Here is a 10,084-nt window from a genome sequence, read left to right on the forward strand (position 1 = left end):
AATTATAATAACAATTGCTACTATCTATTGTGCTCTTATAGTGTGTGACTCACATGCACAAATTTACTTAATCTTCAGGACAGCCCTGTGGGTTGTGTTTTATTTTAATGACAGGCTGTGTTTTGGCCACTATGCTTTTCATCCTAAAGTTTAAAGGCTTTTCTCCCCACTTATTTAAAACAAAATCCACGATTTGGGGTTTTTTCTTTCTTTCTTTCTGTGTTGGGTTTTTGTTTTGTTTTGTTTTGTTTTGGTGAGGAAGATTGGCCCTGGCTAACATCCATTGCCAATCTTCCTGTTTTTGCTTGAGGAGGATTGCCACTGAGTTAACCTCTGTGCCAATCTCCCTCTATTTTGTACGTGGGACACCACACCCACAACATGGCTTGATGAGCAGTATATAGGTCTGCACCCAGGATCCAAACCTGCGAACCCCAGGTTGCCTGAAGCAGAGCACGTGAACTCAACCAGTATGACACTGGGCTGGCCCCCAAGATTTGGTTTTAAGAAGAGCTGTAGTTTAGGTGTAAATTGATAAGGATCTGAATTACAAGATTGGCCATGAGAATAGAGGAACATTCAACAATGATGTCATAGGTTATCCCTAAATTGGTTTGTGAAATTAACACACTCCATCTGAAAATACCAGTTTTTGTTTGATTGACTTTGGGAACTAGATTAACTAATTCTGAAGTTTAATGGGCAAATAAACATGCAGGAATACCAGGATTTAGAGTTGTCTAAACGAGAAGAGCATTGAGGAAGGACTGCCCTGTGTGATCATGTCAAGAACGGGCAAGGGTCGGAGATTTTACCCTTCTGCAAGCTCACACATCAGCCTGGCACAGTTTCATGGAGCTGGTAGAAGACGTGAGACTCTTGGGTAAAGCCAAAAGTCAGCATTATTGACATTGTCTTGTGTGGCTTCCTAAAGCCCTAATTCCCACAGACGACATGAAGAGGGCCAGGTGAGCTGCATTAGGGGGAGGAACCCTGAGCTCAGGAAGCCAAATCATTCCCAACGGCTGGAAGCATGCCTGCCTTTGCTCCCGGGAGAGACTGTCTCTATCTTCCAGGCCTGTTTGCTATACACATGTCCTTGAAAGAGAGCCCAGAACAAAGACATCTTCAGCTCAAAAGATGCACAAAAATTGCAGGAGATCCAAAGACAATTGTCTCCCAACAGATAACATATTATACAACCTCTGTAATTAGAACAAGGAATATGGACCATGAAAAAACAAACAAGTGCAATGGAATATAAAGATCAAAATAGACCCAAATTTTATGGGAATGTAGAGTTTGATAAAGGCATCATATCATTGGGAGAAATCATGGACTTTTAACAAATGATGTTAGGAAAATAAGGTAGTTATCTGGGAGAAAATTAAGATGTCTCCATATGTCACAATGTACTCAGAATAAGTTCCAAATGAAGCAGATTTAAATACTCAAAAAATAAAACTATGTGGAAGTGTACACATCAAAGTAATAATTGTACGTACTATACCTCTGGAAAACAGTGGGAGGAGAATTTAGCTTTATCTGCAATTTTCTAATTTTTTGAAGTTAATAAATTTAGAAGGAATGAAGGGTTAGAACATCGCCATTTTGAACCATTGTGGTAATGATTAATGCTCAAATCATCAATGGGTACTAAAATCGTTCGAAAGGTTGAGGGTGTGATGGTTAATTTTATGTGTCAACTTGGCTAGGTCAGATATTTGGTGAAACACCAGTCTAAACGTCACTGTGAAGGTATTTTTTTTTAGATGAGATTAACATTTAAATCTGTGGACTTTGAGTAAAGCGGGTTACCCTCCATAACATGGGTGGACCTCATCCAACCAGTTGCAGGCTATGAGAGAAAAAGACTAAAGTCTCCCATTGCAGTGGGAATTCTGCCTCCAGCTGGCCCTGCAGATTTTGAACCCGACGGCTTCCACGATTGTGTGAGCCAATTCTTAAAATCAATCCCCACCTCCCCACATGCCGTACATACATAGGTTTTGTTTCTCTGGAGAATCCTCACTATTACAATGGGTTATAGTCTATTATGTATGTCAAAGTCTATCTCCACAATTAATTGAATTGCAAAGGAAAAAAAGGGACCTTGGCCGTGGAGAGACCCGGAGGGTATTAGCTTAACTGAGTGATTGCAATAATGGGATGAACCAACCTCACAGGCCCCCTGATGCAAGGCACGAGAAGGATCCTATATCATTGATGTAGAGATCTTGCCAAAAATGAGCAACCTCATTGTAATCAAGAGGAAAGCTGATTGTAATCATGAGGAAACAATCAAAGCTGAAATGGAGGAATATTCTACAAAGCAAAAGGCTTGTGCTCTTCAAAAATGTCAATGTCGTTGAAGACCAAAAGAAGGGCTGAAGGACTGGTCCTGATTAAAGCAAAGAAAAGAGACACGACAACTAAATAGAAGTATAATCCTGGATTAGATCCTGGATCAGAAAAAAAATTGCTGTAGAGGGTATTACTGGACAACTGGTGACACAATAGAATGCCATTATTATGAAATCTCCAGACCCGGACTTGTTGTTCTGTAGTCAGGTAAGAAAGTGTCTTTGTTCTTATGAGATATTATGAGGGAGGGGGGGAGGAGAGAATGAGAGCAAGAAAGCAAATGTGTAAACATGGCTAAAATTGGTAATTTAGGTGAAGGGTATATGAGTTCATTGTATTGTTTTTGTAAATTTTCTGATGTCTGAGATTTTTTTCAGAATAAAAAGTTTAAATTAAAAAAACCGTAAGCATTGTAAATTTTTAAACGAAATATTAATAAACTGGCTTTGGAAAGACAGACATAGAAGGATTCCAATTCATTTAATGGTATGGCAAATTTTTTTGAGTCTCTGCTCCACTATTCTCGGTATGAAATCAAGATGAAGTGAGATGTAGCAGTAAGCTGTCCACTTGCCCTCCGCCACTTATCTGATATGGGTCCTCCTGGGGTCCTCACTCCCCATTGACTGATATAATCAGTATCAATTCAACGCCAGGTATTATGTGGCTTGGTACAGCAGCTATTTTTTTAAATGCCTATGCCTATGATATGCTTTTCTTCATTTGTCTGTTTATTTCAAAGATTTCTTGAATTCCAGTTTATTCTGTCTTAAAGCTCTGATCAAGCACATTTCTACACTTAAAAATACAGCAGCTAGGTCACTGTTATGGGGTTTCAGCTCGTGCCAAGTCAACAGCAGAATCAGCTGTTCCTAGAGGGGGAGGAGGCATTTAACAGAGGCACAGGGTTAGGGCCTGGGAGATGGAAAGCTCTTGTCACAGAACCCGACAATGAGTGGTAGGGGCATGGCCACAAGCTCAGGGTTTCAACGGCAGGGTTTGGGGCCCTTCAAGACTTAGGGGACAAGGCAAGATCCCAGTCACATAGGAACCAAGCCCTCTGGACAAAAGAACTCAGAACAAGAGTGGGGACAAGATGAGGGTCCAGGTGCTAAAATGCTCATGCCAACCAGGGCATTGGTCTCAAAGAAATGCAGGGGGATCAGTGCAGGGTAAGCTGCAGGACTGATGTTATCACACACAAGCTCTGGAGCTCCCAACTTCTTCAGCTATTTTGATTGCCCTTTGACCTGCACCTTCATTGTCCTTCACTCACCCCCCACCCCACCCTGACTTCCCCATAGAGTAGTCCTTAGAACTGTGTAGGCCCAGCTTAAAGGTGTCCTCTGTGACTACAGATGCGTGAATGTTTATTTTGGCTGAATGGGAACAGCCAAATGTTAAAATCAATGTCTGGTTGATGTTGAAGCCGCATATCAAAGACTAAACTCATGGTCTACAAAAATAAATCTGAAATTCCACCAAAAATTATTATTACAATGTTATTAAAGTTTTTAGAAGTCAATCTTTGAAAGCTGACACTTAGATATAGAGACAATTTCTCTTGTGGCCACTAAACCACATTTGTACAATCTTAGTTGCTCACTTTCAACTGAATTCAGTGGGGGAGCATGATTTTTTTGGTTTGGCTCTGCCAGGGCAAGGTCCTGAAGTTGATAATGTTGTCACCAAGTTATTAAGTTTCCTTTCCTCTTCAGTGGCAAGTGACAAAGGTAGAGATTTGTCTATTCTTTAACTCCTGAACTTAAAGGTTGATCAATGGTAACGATGCAACTTCATTGAAGCAATCATGCAAACTAAGCCCCATGCAGTGCTCAAAGAACATGCTTTCTGAGTGTTTTTATTACACATCAGTGTTCACTCATATTTGAAAGTGAGTATTCAGGTATAACAACAGATGTGAACAGCACTCCTTATACTACTGGCGTCACTACGCTGATTAGAGTTAATGGTAACTTCGGTGCTGTAGGGGAGGAAGACATTTCCTCCACCCACTCTGGGTCCTTCTGGCCGGACAATGAATTAAATTTACATGAGACAGAATAACAGGAGAAAATTAAACAAAGCTTTAAAACATGTACACATGGGAGAGACTCAGGCAAACTGAGCAACTCACCAAAATGGCGGAAGCTCTCATCTTAAATACCATCCTCAGCTAATGACAATGGAGGATGTTGGGGGGTGGGAGGAGTCAGTTATGGGTGGTTACCAGAAAAGCACAGAAAACAAGTATAAGGTTATTATGCAGATTCAAGTCCTTGCCTTCCGCATTGATAAGAGTTTCTAGAGATATGGTCATCCTCCCTTCTTCCTGGTACAGAGAGGGAGACGCCTTTACAGATGGAGATTTCCTTTACAAGTGTAAATGTCTCTTATAAAGGGCAACTTCTACTTTTCAGAGTTTCTCTCATGTCTGCAGTTTTTAAAAGTCACCAGCCCAAAATAGTCCTCATGCCAAAGAGACATATCTTGAGGTGGCCAATTCCAATCCCGAACAGTGCACAAGGTTGGGATCCCCCAAAATACAAAAAACTTGGCTCTTTGACCTTCCAAAGCTGCTCCCAACTGCACAGCTGAATCACAGATTTTGGCCAAAAGCTAAGACTGAAGCTAAGTGTCCTTGTGGCCTTATCTGCTACCAGGTATTTTTCAAGAAACGTTTCCTGGTCTTTCTACTGAACATTTTCATGCAAGGTGAGGTGCAACAGGATTCAGACCACATGCCAGGTGACTCCTGGGGTCCCTGCACACTGTTGGGGCTCACTCACTTCTTTAAAGGACAGATGGCTCAACCCCACAGCTTGATGTATTTGTTCTTTCCATAGAGATGCATAGAGGCAGAATCTGTCCTGTGTCAACAGCATCAGAGCAATGCCCAACTGGAAGTTAGTCATTAATCCATTTTTGTTAAAAGAGTAAAGGAGTGAATGAATGAATGGATGTCCAGTAGATCGTAGCAATGTAGACATTTTATTTTTATTTAAGACCAGCAGTTATCTGCCTTGAGGACGTCAGGTCATGACCTATCTGGAGGCAGAGAGTTTGACCTTATGATTTAGTTGAGGTCTTTTTCAACCTCTGATGGCTGTGCAAGAAAACTGTAGGAGGTGCCTGAGGCTCCTAGGGGATGTTCTAGAAGTAGCAGGATGCCGATTCCACCAGAGCCCTGGAAGCAATGCAGAGGCAGGGGCGGCATTTCCAGAGAGGGCTAGGTGGGGAAGAGACTCCTTGGAGGGAAGAGGAGAAAACGTGTGTGTACATAATGTCAACACAATCCATAACCAATCTATAAATTAAAATTGGGGTGAGTTTGTTATGAGCCAGATCTCAGGACCATATAGCCCGGGAGAGTCCTTTCACAAAGGAATGGGGCACTCCAAAGAAGTGAGGGTGTACAGAGTGGTTATGTACCATCAAAGAGCATGTATCACATATGATTAGAATGTCCCTTTGGGGCCCGGCCCAGTGGCACAGTGGTTAAGTGCGCACGTTCCACTTCGGCAGCCCAGGGTTCGCTGGTTCAGATCCCAGGTGTGGACATGGCACTGCTTCGCAAGCCATGCTGTGGTAGGCGTCCCACATATAAAGTAGAGGGCATGGATGTTAGCTCAGGGCCAGCCTTCCTCAGCAAAAAGAGGAGGATTGGCAGCAGTTAGCTCAGGGCTAATCTTCCTTAAAAAAAAAAAAAAAAAAAAGAATGTCCCTTTTACAACAGTCCAAGACAGTCTAGCCAGCACAGGATTCACACAGCAATTGATGAACACAGCAGGTAGCAGGTCTGTGGTCTCCAGCTGGGTGGGCACAGCAGGTCAGAAATCAATTCCTAGCCTAGGGAGAGATGCTTATCCTTAAGGGCCAATGTGGGGGAAGTTACATCTTTCTTTATCTTAAAGGGCATGTTCTTGTCTTTGGGACATAGTAAATACTTAAAACAGATACACAATGCATGCTCAACGGCCACTTCAGGCCCTTTTGGAAAAACAAAGTCAGGCCAAATTAGTTTTACACCAAATGGCTTCCTCATGTACTCCAATATATACTATTGCTTGCCATTTATTTATAAGTAAGGATTGTGACTTTCTGACAGGTCCCTGTTCTCTTTGGCTCATGCTGCAGCCCCATGTCCATCTTTAGAGCAGGGCTTCTTAAATTGCTTGTTGAATGGCTCTGACTCACCACCTGACCCTCCCTTTTGCTCTTTTTTTCCATTATAGAAACCTTATCTTGCGAGTCAGGATCGGAGATAAAAAGGTAAGAATGAGGGCAGGGGGCAGGGAGGGGGGAGGAGAGGGTAAGGCCATGTGGGGAGAAGGAAAGGGGGACATAAGCCCTTAGAAATCCCCCCGGTGTCGGAGAGGCCTTCTCTAGCCAGGAATGTGGAGCCCCCTTGCCTCCCTTGGGGCTGCAGGCGGCAGAGGCAAGATAGGAACTCATCTGAAGGGGGAACGTCCCCGACCCAGCCTGATGGCTGCAGGTTCCGGCTGCGTCTCTCAGACCAGCCCGCCGCTGAGTCCCTGACTCCTGAATCAGGTGTGACTTTTTAAGGGCAAATATAAATTAATAATAAGAAGCTTAATTCCTCCAGTTGAAAGGAAGAGAAAAAAGACTCCCTGGCAGCTCTCCCTTTTTTTTTGAATTTCTTTCTCCATCCTTTTCAAACGTACATAAATCTTTGTAATGGCCACATAAGCAACTTGCCAGTCTTACAACTCAGGACTGTTTCCTCAAGGACCTGGGAGCCATCTCTTTGCAAATGTGCCATCTCCCAGTTTCCTGGGAGGAGAGGACCCTAATTGTCACCTGACTCCACATGCAAAACCTACCTGATGGAGTCAGTTTATCCACTCAGCCTGTCAGAGTGAGGTTGCCCTCCATCCTCGAGATCCCTTTAGCAGGGGGCCAGTGGTGTTCCTCACATTCTGGTTCAATGCTTTTTCAGTAATAAAACTCTTTTCTTTCCCTCTACCTTTGTGGACACATTTTCAGGGTTAGGAGTCGATTTTGTTTTTAATTATATTCCCCACACTTTGTACAGTACCAGGGACTAAATTTCATGTCAAGGACAAGGGGGAGACACAGAATCCTCTCTATTGATCCAACAAAGGGAGTCCAGACCCAGCCTTCCATGGCTTCTCTCCCAGATTCTAAGCACTGATTTTTTACTTGACTTGTGGGCTTTGCATTGGGACACAACCTGCTCTAACAGCATCAAGATATTGAACCTAAATCTATGGGAACAAAATTTTGTAAGTGACCGGAGAGGGCTGTTGATGGCCCCTGTGCTTTGATTCCATCCCTGACCTGAGAGGCCAGGTGGATGGTGAGATTCCTATGAACAATGCCACCCCAGGGTAGCATCAAGTCCCTTGCTTACTTGCCATTTTGCTGCCCACCGTACCTGTGGCTGTCCTCTCACTCACCAAGCCAACGACATTAAAGAAGCTGTCTCACTGCACGGGACAGAATTCCCTCCCCGCTTATTGCCAGGAATCTCTCCCTGAGTCACACCTCAGAACTTGCATGAAAGGGAGCTGCACTGGCTTTAACCGGCATCTCCGTGAGAGACGCAGCATCACTGGGAGGGCTCTGCAGGCACACCCACACCTTCATATTGGAGGTGTGCATTAAATGTCTATCTTTTTGCAAATGTCCAACAAGACCTCACACTTTGAAGGGGAGCTTTGGAGGGAGAAGGTGAGGACCGAAGAAAGCTGGATAAGGAAAAAGTATTGTAGAGCTGGGCATGTGAGTGGGGGTACCCTGGGGGAGAGGCACTTTAGGAGATTCATGGGCAGCGCGCTGTGAGATGCGTTAGATGAGTGGGTGGGAGTGCCAGCCGTCTTGAGGGCCTTTGGGTTGGGCAGTAGGGGGCTTCTCCACCCCTCTCCACTCTTTGCCTTGATATTGGGGTCCCCCAATCTCTATTGCCCTCTCTAGTGGACACCTAGGAGAATAAAATGAAGAGAAGGGACAGAATATAAAATGGAGGATGGCCAGACCATATATAGAAACAGCAGTGGCAGCACAATCTGCAGCACCCGCTCAGGAAGCCAGCCTGCTGCCTAGTCAGGCTTGTGGGAAGTCAGACCACTATCTCTGGCAACCAGTCCAGGAAGCTAAACAATAACCCCTCTAGCAACTGGCCAAAAGTGGCCAGGACTTGATTAATAAATGACAGCTTCTCTAATTTTTGTCGTCACTTCCCATCAGAGAAAGCCAAATATGCACCCCCAACCAGTCACACAGGACACCGCACTCCTGGTTAGCCCTCCTCCAGCTTCCTCAGGCCAACAGCCTCCAGTCATGGCCCCCCTGGAGCCTTCCCCTTCTCCACCGTGAAGCTCCCCCACTCCTCCGCCTGCCTTTGAGACTCTGCCAAACGCAAGCGGTGGTGGCTGCCTCCCTCGCTACAGCAAGCTCTGAATAAACAGCCACTGCTTTTCTCATTGGGTTGGTCTTCATTTATTTCCACAAGGGTAAGAGCAGCTTCTTTTGTCTCAGGAGAGAGAAGGCTCCTTCCAGGGTCGGGGATGGGTGGAGTGCATGTCGGGGTAATGTCCTCCCCATCCTGTCAAGGTAAATCCATAGTGACTTGTCCAAGGGACCGGGATGCTTTTCAGGACTGGGCACAAAGTTCGTGGTCACACAGGCAGAGACTTTGAAAGATGTCATGCCACGTGCCAGCTTGTGGCATGAAAGCCCTCTTCCTTCCAGAACCTTGCTCTACCAACTGCCCTGCCACCTCATCCCAGCCTGCTCTCCTCAAGTGGGAGATGATCAGACAGGAGTCTAAGGTGGTTTTCACACGTTCCGGAAGTGCCTCCCCAATGTGGGCGCTCTAGTTACTGAGGCATCAGACCTGTGGGCATCATTCTGGAATTTCATGGAAAATGTCTGGCCTGCTTCCTTTGGAAAGCAAACCAAAGTCCCCACTGGAAGTCACCGTGGCAGAGCTGTAGCAGTGTTGCAGTGGCAATATGGGCTGGAGGCAGGAAGGAAAACACTGAAAATCCCTAACAGAATCAGCAGGACTGTGCTCGGCAAGGCCTTGGGGAAATGTGATGGCTGGTGACAGTGATGACCAGATACAAAGCACAGGGAGCCTCTCCTTTCCCACCCCGACCATCACTTTTAGGCAAGACTGAGTCAGGCTCCCAACAGAAATAGCGTATCAGACCTCATGGGGTAGTTTCATGTGCTTTCTCCAGCTGTTCCTTCCTGAAATGGAATAACTTCTCATGACAATATTCAGAGGAGAGTCCCTTGCCTCCATCCTTTATGCTAAAGCCTTAGGGAAAAGATTCCTATTTCACTTACACTGGTTCTGCCATTTTTTTTCCTTCAAGAGTGGCACCTGAGCTAACATTCATTGCCAATCTTTTCTTCTTCTCTTCTTCTTCTTCTCCTCCTCCTCCCCTCCCCCTCCTCCTTCTCCTCCCCAAAGCCCCCCAGTACATAGTTGTATGTTGTAGTTGTAGGTCCTTTTGGTTGTGCTATGTGGGATGCCACCCCAGCGTTTCTTGATGAGTGGTGCCATGTCCGCGGCCAGGATCCGAACTTGTGAAACCAGTGGCCAAGTGGTTAAGTTCGCATGCTCTGCTTTGGGGGCCCAGGGTCCTCCCATAATTTGAAAGCGTTAACTCAGCCCTGCGGCATGCTCTAGGGGTTATAAGGAAACATACACGACCAGGCCCCCGGT

Source organism: Equus quagga, chromosome 6 (genome assembly GCF_021613505.1).
Source record: "Equus quagga isolate Etosha38 chromosome 6, UCLA_HA_Equagga_1.0, whole genome shotgun sequence".
Classification (NCBI taxonomy): domain Eukaryota; kingdom Metazoa; phylum Chordata; class Mammalia; order Perissodactyla; family Equidae; genus Equus; species Equus quagga.